Below are 13,623 nucleotides of genomic sequence, written 5' to 3' on the forward strand. Positions count from 1 at the left end.
CAGGAAACACCAATCACCGCTGGAGACAAAGACCACTGCTGAGGATCAGAGACCGCTGTCGGGGATCAGCAAAAGGTCACAACTATCAATTGATGGGGATCTTCCAACAATTTTCGGGAACACGCAGAGATCAGTCACAGAAGAACTCTACTGGGGATCTTATCAGGGGATGATGTGAAATTTTATGGGGAACAACCACCAAACAGAAACACATCAATCAAGCATTCTCTTCTAACTGCTAAAGAAACATCTTTGCCACTGGGAGAAGGAACAAATTGCTCCGCTGGGGAAGTAAACAACACATCTTCCTATGTCAAACTGGGATCAGGAAACGTCTCAGTTGGGGAAGTTACAGAGTCACCGCCATGGATTTACTGCTGAACAGACAAAAGATCCATCGTAGAGGAAACTCTACTGGGGAACTCAACACAGATAAGATTCTGTCGTAGAAGAAACTCTACTGGGGAACTCAAGGGATGATATGAAACTCTGTGAGGAACAACCACCAAACAGAAGTTCCAATAATCAACACGCTCCCTCTTATCTGCTAGAGAAATATCCCTGCTAGGAGGAAAGAGAACCACATGCTCCGCTGGGGATGGAAACAACATCTTCACCACCAGTTCTGCTAGGAGGAAACTTTCCAATAAGGAGGGGAAAACAAATTATCAGGCTATGATCAGGCAACTCCACTGGGGATAGATTGTCGACGATCTACCTGGGGATAATCTTCGTGGGCAACCCTACTAGGGATGAGTTGTAGGCAAACCCGCTGGGGAGAAACTGAAAGCCAACCTGCTGAAGATTTCCACTCATGCTGGGAATTCCTGCTCACTCTGCAGGAGATTTCCATTTATGCTGAGGGAAGATCAACTTCCTCGAAGGTAGATAGCATATCAATTTTTATCAGTCTATAAGGGATTTTAGGACAGTCCACACAAGGGATGACAACCATATAATTGATAAAACACAGATGCTAGACTCAGACTCTCAGGGGAGTTGAGGATGTTTGAGATAGAGGTATACATATCTCTAAAAAAGATCAAGGCCAAAACTCTAGATTCTCTGGGGACTTGATGATGTATCACCCTTCTCTGCGCTCGCTGTGGAGATAACCTGGAAGATGATGAAGAGGATACAAATATGAACAAATGTCTTACCCTTTTGGAGATCGTACTATCCTTGGGAGAGCACTAAAGACATTCTGTTTATCCTTTCAGTCATTGTGAATGTTCACTTTGTTTAAAAACAGTTTATAAAACTTTATTTATTTAAAACAATGATATTTATCAGTTAAAACATGAAAACATTTGGTAAACAAAAACAAATAAGAGTGCAAAGAATTGGATAAAGGCTTAAATTTATTTGATAGGATGGTAGTCCGCAAATGGCGAGACTCCATGGATCTTTACAAATTTGAAATTGGTGATATATATTGGAAAAAGGGATACATTGAACATAATGACCATTTCTACACCAACTCTGAGTCCAATGTATTCGAAGCTTCAGTTGACGGTGATTGAGCAAGAATCTTTGACAGATGACAGCTTGTAGAACAAAGTCTTGTCAGGATGCAGTTACTTGCCAAATCCCTAATTTTTGCCTAGATTGCCCCAGGGTGAGGTATTTAATCTAGCGGGATATATACATTCTTTTTTTTATGTCTCTAACTTTTGCCTGGATCGCCCTTTCGTGTCTTCAATCCACCAAGACGCTCATTCTTGCCTAAGCCTCCCTTTCGGGTTTTCAACTTAGCGAGCTATTCTGTTTTTATTATTTTTAGGCGAAGTATTTCTTGACTGCATTTGAATTCACAAGACGAGTAAAATCCTCTCCATCCATAGTTGTAAGTATCAAAGCACCGCCTGAAAAGGCTCTCTTAACAGCATATGGACCTTCATAGTTTAGAGTCCACTTGCCCCTGGAATCGGGCGCGAAAGACAAAACTTTCTTGAGCACGAGGTCACCTTCTCAAAACACACGAGGTTTGACATTTTTATCAAAGGCTTTCTTCATCCTTTGTTGATACAACTGACCATGACACATGGCAGTTAAAATCTTCTCTTCAATCAAATTCAGTTGGTCATAATGACTCTGAACCCATTCAGCCTCAGTTAACTTGGCTTCCATCGAGACTCTCATTGATGGGATCTCGACCTCCACGGGGAGCACAACCTCCATGCCATACATAAGAGAGAAAGGGGTTGCCCCTGTTGAAGTGCGGACGGATGTACGTTAGCCATGCAAAGCAAATGGCAACATCTCATGCCAATCTTTGTACGTAACAACCATCTTCTGGATAATCTTCTTGATGTTCTTATTAGCAGCTTCAATAGCCCATTCATCTTGGGTCTATAGGGAGAAGAATTATGATGTGCAATCTTGAACTCGCTACACAACTCTTTCATCATCTTGTTGTTCAAGTTAGATCCATTATCAGTAATGATCTTGTCTGGCACACCATAACAGCATATGAGTTGATTCTTGATAAACTTCACAACTACCTGCCTGGTCACATTCGTATATAATGCCGCTTCAACCCACTTGGTGAAGTAATCAATAACTACGAGAATAAAACGGTGACCGTTCGACGCCTTTGGCTCTATCATGCCAATGTCAATTCCCCACATAGAGAAAGGCCATGGTGAGGAAATAACATTCAGAAGTGTCGGGGGAATATGAATCTTATCCGCATAAAGCTGACACTTATGGCATTTCTTCACATACTTGCAGCAGTCAGACTCCATTGTCAGCCAATAGTAGCCTGCTCTAAACATCTCCTTTGCCATGGCATGTCCATTGGAATGAGTACCAAATGAACCCTCATGGACTTCAGTCATCAACAGGTCTGCTTCATGTCTATCCACGCATCTGAGCAAAACCATGTCAAAATTCCTCTTATAAAGCACATCTCCATTGAGGTAGAAACTGCCAGATAATCTCCTCAAAGTCTTCTTGTCTTTAACAGATGCCCCAGGCGGGTAAATCTGACTTTGGAGAAAACACGTGATATCAAAATACCATGGCTTATCATCTTTCACTTCTTCAACTGCAAATACATGAGTTGGTCTATCCAAGCGCATCACAATAATGTTGGGGACTTCATTCCAAAATTTCACCATAATCATAGAAGCAAGTGTAGCAAGAGCGTCTGCCATCCGATTCTCATCTCGAGGAATATGATGGAAGTCAACCTCAGTAAAGAAAGTTGAAATCCTCCTCGCATAATCTCTATATGGGATGAGGCCAGGCTGATTCGTCTCCTATTCACCCTTAATCTGATTAACAACAAGGTCCGAATCGCCATAAACATCAAGATGTTTGATCCTAAGATCAATACACTCTTCCAAAACCATAATACAGGCCTCATACTCTGCCATATTATTCGTGCATTTGAAAGTTAGCCTTGATGTAAAAGGAAAATGTGTGCCCTGAGGAGTAATAATCATTGCCCCAATACCATTTCCATATTGATTAACAGCACCATCGAACACCATACCTCATCGGGAACCAGGCTCTGGCCCTTCATCGAGCCTAGGCTCATCACAATCTTTCATTTTCAAATACAAAATCTCTTCATCAGGGAAGTCGTACTGAACAGACTGATAATCCTCAATTGGTTGATGTGCCAAGTGGTCAACTAAGATACTACCTTTAATAGCTTTCTGAGCTCGATACTCAATGTCATACTCAGACAACAACATCTGCCAACGAGCAATCCTCCCGGTTAAAGCAGGCTTCTCAAAGATGTACTTGATTGGATCCATTTTGGATATCAACCAAGTTGTATGATTCAACATATACTGGCGTAAACGCTTAGCGGCCCAAGCCAAAGCACAATATGTCTTCTCAAGCATTGAGTATCGAGACTCATAATCAGTGATCTTCTTACTCAGATAGTATATAACATACTCTTTCTTCCCTTATTCATCTTGCTGACCCAATACACAACCCATAGAGTCTTCAAGCACAGTCAAGTACATAATCAAGGGTCTCCCTTCAACAGGCGGAGGCAGAATCAGAGGCTCAGACAGATACTCTTTGATACTGTCAAAGGCCTTCTGGAAATCCTTGGTCCAATCATGATGCTGATCTTTCCGGAGGAGCTTGAATATAGGCGCACATGTGGCAGTCATGTGGGATATAAATCTGGAAATATAATTCAAGCGGCCAAGAAAACCTCGGACTTGCTTCTTAGTTTTGGGCGCAAGCATTTCTTGTATTGCTTTGACCTTGGCAGGGTCAACTTCAATACCTCTTTCACTGACAATAAAGCCCAATAACTTGCCGGAACGGACTCCAAATGTACACTTGTTCGGATTCAGGCGGAGTTTGTACTTCCTCAAACGCTGAAAAAGCTTCAACAAGTGCTCCACATGTTCAACTTCCGTTTTCGACTTCGCAATCATATCGTCAACATATACCTCAATCTCCTTGTGCATCATATCATGAAACAAGGTAGTCATAGCTCGTTGATATGTGGCTCTGACGTTCTTCAAACCGAAGGGCATCACTCAATAACAGAATGCTCCCCAAGGTATGATGAATGTTGTCTTCTCCATATCCTCGGGTGCCATTTTAATCTGGTTATAACCGGAAATTCCGTCCATAAATGAGAAGACGTTGAACTTAGCTGTATTATCTACCAACATATCAATGTGTGGCAGAGGGAAATCATCTTTCGGACTAGCTTTATTCAAGTCTCGATAGTCCACACACATTCAGACTTTTTCATCTTTCTTAGACACAGGCACAATATTGGCCACCCATTGAGGATACGTAGAAGTCACCAGAAACCCCGCATCAATTTGCTTATGAACTTCTTCTTTAATCGTCACTGCCATAACAGGATGAGTACTTCTAAGCTTTTGTTTCACAGACACACACTCAGGCTTCAAAGGTAGAAAATGTTGCACGATATCAGTATCTAGACCAGGCATGTCTTCATACGACCAGACAAAGACATCGACATATTCTCGTAGCAACTTAATCAACCCCTTCTTCACAGACTCTTCCAGGAGTGCCCCAATCTTCACTTCTCGAACACAATCTTCAGACTCCAAGTTGACCGTTTCCAGATTCTCAAGATGCGGCTGAGTGATCTTCTCTTCGTGCTCAAGTAGACAGGTAATCTCATCAGGAATCTCTTCAACATCATCTTCTTCGGCCTCAAATACAGGGAACTCAAAGTTGGGAGATGGTGTTGGATCATTATGTTCAATGGGTTTAATCAACCTGCATAATGATTTTGAGTATAAAAGAGATTTCAGAATTCAAACAAGGCAAATCATTATGCAGATGAAAAATTGATTTTATTCTCTTTTTAGGGTTTTTATGGTAATCACCAATTTCATGCAAAAAAGCAAAAAGGGAAAATAATTTGGAAAAACAAACATTTAACATGTAATTATTGAATGAATATCATTGTATTAATGTGCCAACAATGTCACCACTTCTCCTTTTAGCATGGGAGAAGGGTTTTTTAAACAAAAGTGAACATATTACGTGGACTTGTGGACAACTTTTGGAACATCAACAACGATCCAATTATTGCAGACTCCTCCGGGGATGACAAAGTTGCCTAGATCTTCTTTTGCATCATCTTCCACTATGGCAGCAGCCTCTTGGTCTTCAATAGTGTGGATGAAGCCTCCACTCTGGAACAACCCACGCTCGTTGGAAATGCCTGAAGAGTACCATATGCCAGCCAGGGATTTATTGTCTTCCAGCTTAATCATTTGTCCTAAACTAGTAGTTGTACCATGCTCAGGCCAACTTAGCATCATTGTAGGAAACAAATGAAGAAGGTCCTTTCCTTGAAGGCTCAGCAATAGATAAGGCTTAGAACGAAGTCCCAACCTCATCCTCAACATCTATGTAGGAAAAGGAAGACAAGTGGCTAACCAAGAGAGCCTTCTCTCCCCCTATCACCACCAACTTTTTATTCTTAACGAATTTCAATTTTTGGTGTAGGGTGGATGTCACGACGCCTGCCTCGTGAATCCATGGTCTGCCAAGCAAGCAGCTATATGATGGGTGGATATCCATGACCTGGAAAGTGATCTGGAAATCACTAGGTCCAATCTTGATTGGGAGCTCAACTTTGCCAATCACAGTTTTCCTCGATCCATCAAAAGCCTTAACAACCACTCCACTCTGCCTCATGGGAGGCCCATGATATGAAAGTTTTGCTAGAGTGGATTTTGGAAACACATTAAGCGATGGCCCTGTGTCTACCAACACATTAGACAAGGTATCATCCTTGCAGTTCATGGAAATATGTAGAGCCAAATTATGGTCTTTTCCCTCCTCGGGAAGATCAACATCGCAAAAGCTTAAATTGTTACAAGCAGTTATGTTTGCAACAATGATATCAAGTTGTTCGATAGTGACATCGTGATCCACGTATGCTACGTCCAACACCCTCTGCAAAGCTTCACGGTGTGGCTCAAAATTCATCAGCAAAGATATGACAGATATCTTTGATGGCGTTTGAAGCAGCTGATCGACAACATTGTACTCGCTCCTCTTGATGAGCCTCAGCATCTCATCATAGTCCTCTTTCAGAATGCCATGTTGGCCAACAGGGATAAGAGCTTTAACAACAAATTAGGGTCAACGCCCTTCACGGCAAGTGCCGGATTCGGAGAAGAAGAAGTCCCCACAGGACCGTCAGGATTAACAACAGTAACTCTTCTCATGTCATCTTGGGGTTTCGGCGGCACCGAGAAAACACGACCACTGCGGGTCACACCACTGACCTCTGATATACTCACCACAGAGGTGGAGGGAAACGACACCTCCTTACCATTTTCGAGCATAACTGCATTGTACCTGTAAGGCACAACTTTGTTTGAAGAGTATGGGACCGGGCCCGCTGGCTTGATTACAAGAGATGGAGAAACCTTCTTCTTGCTGCCATCATATCTGACAATAACAGGTTCTGGTATTTTGAATACAAGCGGAATTATATCGACTTCATCCTCATTACAATTTTGAAGTACTTCAATCATACCCTGATCCAGCATCTCTTGGATGTCCCTCCTGACTTGGCGACATCCTCTCTCATTGACAGTGCACACACGACATCTGTCATGGTCATGCTCATAATGACTGTATCCACATAACAGTCTGTGCATCTCGACCAACGATTGCCTGATATAACTGACATACAGGACTTTATATTTGCCAGGGCAACCCTGGACCATGTTCACAACAGCTTTCCCATGCTCGGGCAATGGGTTCTTCTTGACATTCAGACCTACGTCCTCGAAAAACAAAATCCCACTTCTAATAAGGTCTTGACCCTTGATCTTCAAGGGATAACAATTCTCCACATCATATCCGGGAACACCGGAATGATAAACACAATGTAGCTCAGGCTTGTACCACCACTGAGGGTTGGTCGGTACAACAGGTGGGTCACGTGGAGTGATCAACTTTCTATCTATCATAGACGGATAGAGTTCAACATAGGTCATTGGAATTGGATCAAAAGTGACCCTCTTCCTATCGTAGCTGGTGCTGGTATTGTTGTTGTTTCAAGGTTGGTAGGCCTGATGTTATGGACGATGTTGTTGTTGATATTGTTGATGTAGTTGTTATTAATGTTGATAATGTTGAGCTTCCCTGAAGGCATGTGCTATATGAGCCACCTGGTGCTGGTTACTGGCAGGGCGAACAGTCTTCCTCCTTCTTCTTTGCAAATCCCCCATAACGCTTTGCAGAAAAGCCTTCATCCCTGGTTAGACGTCCTTCACGGACTCCTTCCTCTAGCCTCATTCCCATGTTCACCATTTCGGTGAAGTCCGAGGGAGCACTAACTATCATCCTCTCATAATAAAATGAACTCAAGGTCTTCAAAAAGATCTTGGTCATTTCCTTCTCCTCGAGGGGCGGCATAATATGTGCGGCCAATTCATGCCATCTCTGGGTGTACTCTTTAAAAGTCTCCTTCTCTTTCTAGGACATCGCCCTCAGCTGGTCCCTATCGGGAGCCATATCAACATTGTACTTATATTGCTTGACGAAAGCTTCGCCAAGATCATTGAAGGAGCGGATGTTCGCACTATCCAGACCCATATACCATCTGAGTGCGGCACCGGACAGGCTGTCCTGGAAATAGTGGATAAGGAGTTGATCATTCTCTGTTTGTGTTGACATCTTGCGTGCGTACATCACAAGATGGCTGAGAGGGCAAGTGTTTCCCTTATATTTTTCAAAGTCAGGCACTTTGAACTTGATATGGATTTTGACGTTGGGCACAAGGCACAACTCATTAGCAGATTTACCAAAGAGGTCCTTCCCTCTTAGAGTCTTCAGTTCCTTGTGCAACTCAAGGAATTGGTCATTCATGGTGTCCATTTTCTCATAAACATCTGGGCCCTCAGACGGATCAGAATGATAAATAGTGTCTTCGACTCTCGATAAAGTGTGCACAACGAGAGGTGGCACAGCAAGGACCGGGCTAGATACCGGCAGAGAAGCAAAGGTTGGAGTGAGGCCTTCAGGCACAAAATTCGCGGGCATCCCCAGGGAAACCCGACTGGCATAGTTGGCACGAAGTGAGCAGTGGCGGCAGGCATAGTAGAGGAAGCTACCTCTGAGATGACTGTCCTCGCGGGAGGAGTTGCAGGTGTTGGTGAAGACTGGCTCTGAGCAGCCAGCACTGACTCTATCATGGCAGTCAGCCTAGCTACTTCCTCCTTTAGTTCACGGTTCTCTTGTTCAAGATGATCCATCAGCTTTGGAAAATTTGCCCTGGTGTTATACCGGTGCGTCAGCTTGTCTTTAAAATAAATGAAGAACACAGAGTTAGACCATTGATCAAGAAGCTCTGAACAAAACCTGCTTATGCATATGATACATGCAATGTTTGTGCATATGATTTGTTTTTTTTATCAGAGGAACTTAGTAGAGATCTATTTACAAATATTTGAAAATATTAATCTTTTTAGACATATAATGGAAATATTCATATCAATAATATTTGGAAGAATTTTTACACCAAAGAAGTACAGTCTTGGTAACCAAATACAATACAAGAGAGAAGGAAAATGAACATCATATGGAACCCTAGAAACAATCGTCCAAAGCTCTCGAGACCAGAAGATAAGCTGCATAAAGCCTCTTCACCTCTCTCTCATATGCTGCCTCCATATCTGCCTTCTCCTTGGCGAGTCGATCATACTTCCTCTTCCAAAACCTGGATGACTGAGGAAGAAGAGAAGTAACCACATCGTCAGGCTCATCAATAATCTGATGCTCCAGAAATTCTATCACAACATCCTTATCTCTGAGTTGCTGAAGTAGTTCCTCTCGCTCACGAACCCAAGCACGCGAACCCAAGCACGCGAACGGTCTTCATCTCTCAACTCCTCTACACCTTGGGTAGGGAGGGTTGAAGGCCCAACCATAACCATAGGGGCAGGTCTCGGATAGTCATAGGGCATGCGGTACTCAGAAGCTCTCTTCCTCACCCATGAGGTGTAGGGTTCCAAAGCAATACAATTCTTCGGACCAAGCTCTTTCCTCCCCTTCCTATGAATCTTGCGCCAAGCGTGAACCATTCTTCCCTTCAAGTCTTAGGGATCTTTACCCTCTTGAAAGAACACACCTTCCAATAGAATGTTGATAGGTTTATCCTTTAAGGGGAACCCAAGCTGACGACGAGCCAAAATAGGGTTGTAGTTAATTCCACCACATGTACCAAGAAGAGGCACATTGGAGAATTCACCACAAGAGTCAATAATCTGGAAACCATCATACACACGGTTATACCAAATGATATCATCATTAGTGAGAGACATAAGTCTCGTAGACCACCGTAGACATCCCTTGTTCTCCTTGAAGGCAAGCGTTTGTGGCAAGTGCGAAATAAACCACTTGTACAACAGAGGCAAATAGCACACAATGGTACCACCACCCTTTGCATTCCTCATATGCAAAGAGAAATAAGTGTCACCCAACAGAGTCAGAACGAGATTAAGAGTAGAGAAAATCCTAATAGCGTTCACATCCACAAAATTGTCGATGTTGGGGAATAACACTAGCCCATAGATGAGAAGTACAAATATGGCTTCAAAGGCATCCTCACTCATGGCCTTCCCAAACAGAGTAGCTTGGGTAATGAGAAAATCAGATGAGAGACCTTGAATTCCACCTTTGGTAGTCATATGAGCACCAATATCAGATACATCTATGTGAAGCAGATCAACAATCTCTTGGGAAGAAGGAACTCTCTCTAAGCCACTGAACGGCAACTGATCTAAGATAGGTATACCCACAAGATAGGCATACTCCTCAAGCGTAGGCAAAAGCTAGAAATCCAGGAAAGTGAAGCAACGGTACAGAGGATCATAAAACTGCACCAACACACTCATCAGACCTTCATCCACCTGAGTAACAAGAATATATAGAAGCTTCCCATGGCGAGCTTTAAACTCCAAGGGATCTAATACATAGGATGTCAAACTCCTTAACTCTTTCAAGTTGGGTTGTCTGAAACTGTACTTCTTCGTATTCCTTCTTTGCTTATCCATGTCTGAAAATTTGCAAATAGACCTCTTAAGTTCCTTGAAAGTTTTCTCATTGTTGATGATATGGATGAAAATGAATGCATGAATGCCTGGATGCAACAATCACACTCAAGGATCAAGCAAGTCACACCATACAAAGGTCACGGGATGGATCAAGTCATCCTCAATATCAATCATCCATTTTGGTGGATTATGGTTTACACCTTATCAACACCCAAGTTCCATTTATATTAAGGATATACGAGAATGGATCAACCGCGAATCAAGGGTTTGTTGCAAGTCACGAGCATGGAGTCTCGGTTAAGAACCACCCAAAGGGAATGTACTATGGTTAAACCTGACAATCATATTCTACAAGAGGTTCCCATAGTCATCATCTCATCTTTCGGATATTATCGGATAAAACGACTACTCGTATTCCAAAAGTATTCTCAAGAGAGACTCTTATGAGTGTAGTATCGCGTAACAATCGTATCAAATCTTACACTTGAACGACCTTCACACTACGTCCTAAAATAGGCCAAGACGGGCTAGGTAATCTAAGGTCCTTGGCTTCTAAGGTATATATAGGAAAGAGTAATGCCTAACCACGACTACTCGTGTGACATTATTGATCCCAACAAGACCTCCACCAAGTGAATGGGCTTGCAATTCAACTTGCTAAGGAATAACTCCACACAAGTCAACAAGACTATGCCATTCTCCTATCATAAGTGCACTCGAGTTCGGGTATAGAACTCATCTCACAAGAGACCACCAAGCACACAAGCAATTGATATATCAAGCAATTCATACATTACAAACAATACAGTCATCCCAAATTTGCACAAAAATATGTCACAAATAATATAAACATACAATAAAACAAGCAAAAAGTAGGCTAAACCCACTAGGAAAGTTACATCCCCAGCAGAGTCGCCACTTTTCTATAGTGGGGTATTCGTTACCTTTAGATTTATTGACTAAATCAAAAGTAAATCATACAATTCGAGTCGCCACCACACTTCTATTTATCCAAAGGAAAGGTTAGAAAGCGAACAAAAACCAAGAAGTTTTATCAAATAAAAAACTAATAAAAATTCCAGAGATCTGGGTAAGGGGGTTGGTTATGCAATGAGAAGGTTTTAAGCACCTAAAACATCCTTAGTAATCTAAGGGAGCCCTTTTTGCAAAGTTGTATGGTAGGTTGTGAAGGAGAATTGCCATCCAAGGCGCAGCGGAATTTAAAAATTTCTCCATTTAGTGATCCTTACAAATGGGCATGATCAGTGATAGAATCGTTACCTCTTGTGGCGATCACGAACGTTGAACGATGACAATGTCTCTACTCAGTCCACACGAACGGATTCCTTCAATCTCAGTGCTAGCTGCTACAAATGAAGGCTTTGAGTGAGAGAGAAAGAGAAACGAAATTCCAATTAGAGTTACAATGCTTCTACCAAGGGTTCTATTTATAGAACCACTTGTGTGGGCTTCAAGCTAAAAAGCCCATTTAAGTGTATTTTGGCCCATATCTTATAATATGCCAAAATTACTTAAGTATTTGGTACCTTACCATATTTCGTATTCTACTTAAGTACACCGTACCTTACGATGTTCCTTAGTTACTGTATCTCTCATCAATCTGTCCTCTGTGTGTGACCCTATAGGTTTTCGCGGCGTTGGCAATTATATTAAATCACGTATTTAATATAATAAACAGTGAGCAGTATCTAACAACACATCACTGCTACCCAAGACACGAAAATGTCATGTGATCTGACAAGTCCTTCCGTGATAATAATTATATGTATAATTACCCTTTTGCCCTTATGTCTATATTGAACACAAGGCATAGACCGTGTCATCCTTGTACAGTTCAATATTGGGCCCATAGACATTTATCCTGTTACGCAGGATGGGAAAATTCCATCTAGGTCACTCATGTCCCTCAACATGCTTCGTGGAGTACCCATCAACTGTCTTTATGGTTATCTAGTTACGGACAACGTTGGATCAACAATAAATCACTCGACTCTACATCTAGGGTCCATAGTGGTTTCAGGTCGAAGAGTGGTATACACCATTATCACCATGAGAATAACTTATGACACTTTGCATAACATTCTATATAGTATTCTCATAGCGGGTCAATCCAGTATAAATATTACTCTTAATATTCATACCTATGTTTAAGACTTGATAACTCTTTATCCATGATCCATGAGATGTGATCACCAGTCTACAAATATAATAGTCTTAATGCTTTAATGTTATCCCACTTCACAATAAAGCTCGACTATGGATACTTTTAAGAATAGTGTCCTTATGTTTAATGTGATCTCATGATTAAGTCATACTTGATACAGTAAACGAACTATCTATTCCAGCGACTTTATTAAACAAACATAATAAAGAAAAAGCCTTTTATTATTAATAAATAATTCGATACAAGTACCAAAAGTATTGGCCTCTAGGGCTTACACCAACAGGTTGGTATTTGTGAAAATATTTGTGCAAACAAGATTGGGGGGATAAGAAAAGAATATACAAATTATTTACAATTTGGTTGTTTGAATGGATAAACCCATTGCCTACGTACCATCACAAAGGTAGGATCAAAACCTCGTAGTTCGGGGTAAAAATCTCAAAATATTGGTGAATTGATTTGATCAAAAGCCTTAAGGTCTTTTTTTATCAAAGGGAGAAAACTCAACCTAAACCAAAAATCCACCATATGAGGAGAGCTTCAACATACTAGTGAGGGATCCATCCTATAATAAGTATGGAAGACTTATAGTCCAATCACTAAGGATAAGGTGAGGTTTACATCAACAACTATGATAACTCAGACCTATGGCTAATGTTTATGAGAATTTTAACAAAGGTGGCCATTGGAACCACAAAAATCACTTGAAGTGAGTTGAACTTACAAGTTAGGAGCATTCACAAAGTGAAGTCAAAGTTGACTTAAGATTCAATTCAAAAGAAGTATTAATGAAAAGAGTTTGAAAAATCAAAGACATATGGCCTATGTTTCTAGTTTGAAAACAATGTCAATGTTTGCACAAAATGAGCTTGGCTTGGGTTAGAGTGGAGAGAAGAA

The sequence above is a fragment of the Lathyrus oleraceus genome, chromosome 5 (genome assembly GCF_024323335.1).
Source record: "Lathyrus oleraceus cultivar Zhongwan6 chromosome 5, CAAS_Psat_ZW6_1.0, whole genome shotgun sequence".
Classification (NCBI taxonomy): domain Eukaryota; kingdom Viridiplantae; phylum Streptophyta; class Magnoliopsida; order Fabales; family Fabaceae; genus Lathyrus; species Lathyrus oleraceus.